The sequence below is a fragment of the Triticum urartu genome, chromosome 5A, assembly GCF_056163025.1.
Source record: "Triticum urartu cultivar PI428250 chromosome 5A, HENAU_Tu73, whole genome shotgun sequence".
NCBI lineage: Eukaryota > Viridiplantae > Streptophyta > Magnoliopsida > Poales > Poaceae > Triticum > Triticum urartu.
The window spans coordinates 136,743,437-136,748,018 of record NC_141877.1 but is presented as its reverse complement, the minus strand read 5'-3'; the positions used below and the strand labels follow the sequence as shown (position 1 = coordinate 136,748,018).

Here is a 4,582-nt window from a genome sequence, read left to right as displayed (position 1 = left end):
TAACAGTTACAGGCCATCTAACTCTCGCAATGAAAAGCCGGAAATACATGCATATATGATATATTTTTGTATTTTTCTCTGTGTCCATTTAGTGTATCTCCAAAACAAAAAAAGGGCTGATTATGACTCCATATTTTGGTGTCACACATGGGATAAACATTTGATAAAAAGTTCCGACAACAAAGTAATTAATCTAGAGCAAGGACATTATACGGATATTCTCTACCAAAAGTTCGAGCCTAGTTAAATTTCTTCTATGCTTGAACAAACATCACCAAAAATCCTATAACATATACATTCTTTAAAATTCAGTAATCCAACTCACACAACTGAGAAGAGAGGAGAACATGCATATAACTGTTAGTCACAGATCATCAAACTAACATGTTCAGTGTTTCAGTTAGTTATCTTTTGAACACTCGTATCCTTGTAATTTGGAACTAATCCAGCAGAAAATGTGAAGCAAAATTAGATGCTCTCCCATGAATCATATCTGTTAAATATAAAATTTAAATAATTATAATAAGAAAGCACTAAGCTCGCATGAAATATATTAGTGCAAGTATGCTACCTCGTTGGTCCGCTGCCCTTTGCTTTATCTTAGGCCTCTCCTTCGTACTCCTTTGAATATTCTGATGTCTGCTTCAGGGAAAAAACAGAAAAGTTCTATAGATCAAGTCCTCATATATGTGAATTTTTTGGTTTTTATAATACAAAGTATATGAATTCTCTTAAAGTTTAACAATGCTTTGTGTTGTGATTAATTAAGAAGAATGATCGCGGACGCACGACCAACACTTGTGCATCGCCTCACAGGCAACGGTTGGCATGTCCTTAAGTCACTGGTCAAGCAGCTTGCCAATGCCGTAGAAGATGAATCCGATGTCTTGGAGCTTCTCCAGGTCAACGATGTTGCGGCCGTCGAAGACATAAGCCGGCTTCTGCATGACATCATGCACACACACCTGTAACCGAGGCTCCTGAACTCCTCCCACTCGGTCAGGATGCAGACGGAGTGCGTGACGCGGGCGGCCTCCTACGCATCCGACGTGACGGCAACGGGCTGTCCGGCGTGCTCGCCCACCGGCTGCAGGTGGCGTGGGTGGTTCCAGTCAAACTTGTCCATGGCGAGGTCGCGCCGCACCTGCTCCTTGGTCACCTGCGAGTCGTAGATGCTGACTACGGCCTCGTTTTCGAGCAGACCCCGGCACACGTCGATGGCCGGCGGGAAGCACGAGCCCCGTAAGCCGACGCTAGCAGAGAGCAAGCGCGGGCCGATGTGCGAGTCCTTGCCAATGGAGTAGGCCACCTCGATGACGTTGCAGAGATGGCGTCCACGGAGGAGATGTGCTGCACGAGGAAGGCGTTGGCGGCGAGCTTGGACAACTCGGCCGACCAGAGGTTGATTGTGATGACGCAGTCCACGGGACCCAATGCGCGTACACGTCCTTAAGGTTAAGGACCTTCACGGTGGTCTGCCCCTCGGGCATCTCGCAGCTGCCGATGAGGACGCGGTGGGGCACGAATAGGTCCTGCACGGCGGTGCCCTCGGCGAGGAACGCCAAATTGGACAGGATTTGGTAATAGAAGCACCGGCCGTTGTGGGCGAAGATCTTCCCGATGGCCTCGGCGGGTATTGACGGACACGGTGGACTTCTCGATCATGGTCCTATCGGAGCGGGAGACGTCAGCGATCATGTGCAGAGCGCTCTCTGAGATCACCGGCCTTGTCGGCGCCGAGGCCGAGGGTCTCGGTGTCAGTGTTGACGAAGAAGAAGACGATATCCACCTCGCCAACGTCGGTGTTGAAGAATAGGTTGTGGCCGCGGCACAGCTTAATGACGTCTTCTAGGCCGGGCTCGTAGATGGAGCCGGTCGCTGTTGTTCCAGCCGCCGATCCACACCTCGGAGATGTCCGCCACCACCTCCACGTCCATGGGATTCAATCAATATTTATGGGAGAAATTAGAGGAGGCGAGTGATGGAGAGTTGGAGTCCAACTGAGAGACGCGTGAGGAGTTGGAGTCCAACTGAGAGACGCGTGAGATGTACGGGAAAGACCAATATGGGTGGAAAAAACTGATATAATAGTACTACCACCTCGGATGAATAGTATCACCTTATATGTAGAAAATAATATAAGTAAAAAAAAATTGAAAGCGTAAATTCATGTGAAGAAGCGTATTGTGACGGTGAATCAAATAAAGTCAATCCGTATTTTATTATTAGGGATTAGGGATAGATTGACGGCGAGATTGAAATCCTTTTGGTTCATCCGTTGTTTTCGTAAAAATAGCCTCAGAAAAAAAAATCATCTATACTACTTATAAAAGAGCAAACATTATCTTCTCTAAGTGCACCTCACAAAACGTATACAGATATATTCCACCGCATGATTAGTCCCACTAAACTCAATCTAACGGCTAGCCTTAACCGAATCTGTTCTCTGTGTGCACTTAGAATTTACATTGACTGACCGTACTCCATCGCGGAGGAAAATATGAAAGTCCATGCCTGGTCAATTAGAAAACTATAATCACGGACACATCCTATTAAGAAACTAATCACGGGCACATCTAATTATTAGGAAACTAATCACAAACCCATCCTATTATTAGGAAAAAAAATCACGCGTGCATCCTATTATTAGGAAAATAATTACGAGCCATCCTATTAGGAAATTAATCACGGACGCATCTAATTATTAGGAAACTAAATCATGGCTGCATCCTATTAGATAACTAATCACGAACGCATCTAATTATTAGGAAACTAATCGCGAGCGCATCCTATCGTCTCCTATCAGGGAATCGTGATCGTGAGTCGCGAGCCGTCACCAGCCCACCACCCACGCGAGCCACAATGGGAGACACGCGAGGAGGAGCTGCGGCTTCCTCCGAACACACTTCTACTGACTGCAACGACTTCGTCCACATCCTGGGCATGCTCTCCGGGAACCACCGGCATCCGCGTCGACTTTGGCTCCATCCACAACACTCACGCTGACAACCACCCACCGCCGAGATCCTTCAAGTGGGGGCAACGCTGAGTATCTTGGACCAGTATAAGCGGGCCAAAAAAATCTGCCCCCACAACCATGCATGTAGATTCGCCTGGTCGCCAACCATTATCGTCCCCAGGACGGTGCAGGTCTCGGCCACTGTGAAGCAGGTGAAGCTAATCACGGCCCCATCTCACTCGCCCGAAGCCACCGCCGACTCCCTCAGCTCTGACGCGTGTTGCTCCGTTGGACACGCTTGTCCGGTACTCGCGCGTGGACGACGTCGTCCAAAGCTAATCCCGGTGCGTGGAGGCCGTCGCCTCAAAGCTGGACGACCAACTCACCTGCGTCGACAATGCCGCCCAGCTGGTGAGAGGACACGGTCGCCGCGGCCGCTCGCACGCCTAAACGACGGAGACTCTCGCCTTCATGCGAACGCACCACACACACGCATTAATCAAGTAAGTATCGGGTGTTGTTTTTTTACTGTCATCGCTACCTCGCCGGTGGTGACACATCTAGAAGTACAGGAACTAGAGATGAGGCAATGAGAAACAGAGGAGCGTTGGAGCACACACAGAGACGTTCGCCTTCTTTCTTTCTTTATTTTTTCACTGATTTTCACGTACCTGCAACAGACATCCCTGTTTTTTTAAGTACTGACTACCGGTTATTACATGGCCAACTCACGACTACATAGTGAACTCACAGACAAATTCGCTGAACCAAGACCTTACTTGCAGTCATGAAATTACGTTTCACTGAAAAAACCCAGAAGTTTGCATAAGTTTTAATGAAAAAAACTAAAGTTCGCATAAGTTTTACTAAAAAAACCCTGAAGTTTGCATAAGTGTATTTGTTTGTCCAGCAGATACATGGCAATTGTAATTTTACATGAGCATTTTTATACCATCCTTATCTACAGTTGAGCTAACATGTTTTCCTGATAGAAAACTTAGACTACATACAAGAGAAGCAAAAACTGCATGTTGATTATGATGATGATGAATGTAGGATATTTTGTGGTCATGGTAAATTTCATATCATTTAATACATAAACAATATTCACAATTTTATTTTATTACCATCAATTGTGTTGAGTTTCTTTCATATATATGTATTGACCCTCTTCTTTAAATTAGATGTGACAGATGCGGAATGAACTCATACCACATGATCGCATACGAGCAATTCAAGAGGAATTGGCGGGATTCTTTCTTGACCATGTCATACATAAAGACGGAGAATGCCATGTGGAAGTTGAAATCGATTTTAGATGTTAGGGATTATAAAAGATGTTATATTGTATATATATAGTAGTGTCGGATAGATATATACAAAAACTTGTTGTTCGATCAATCTCGGAGAAAGAGAGATCACTTCTCTCTGTATATGTTCATGACGATCTTGTGTAATTCTTGACTGGAATTTGTTGGCACTGAAACGGTTCCTTAGCTTGTCCTAAGTGACATTTTCATGTGTGACTGTACTTGCATAAATGTGTGCATATGAAGAATCACGATGAATCTTCTAAATAATTTTGAATTTTATACATTGAGAAAAATGGGTGATCTTTTAATA

The 4,582-nt window shown here is 45.3% G+C and overlaps 1 pseudogene; it reads right to left on the bottom strand.

Moving 5' to 3' along the window:
• Positions 1-481: 481 nt before the first annotated feature.
• On the bottom strand, positions 482-1,937 carry LOC125554682 (UDP-glucose 6-dehydrogenase 5-like; annotated as a pseudogene).
• Between the last annotated feature and the right edge of the window lie 2,645 nt (positions 1,938-4,582).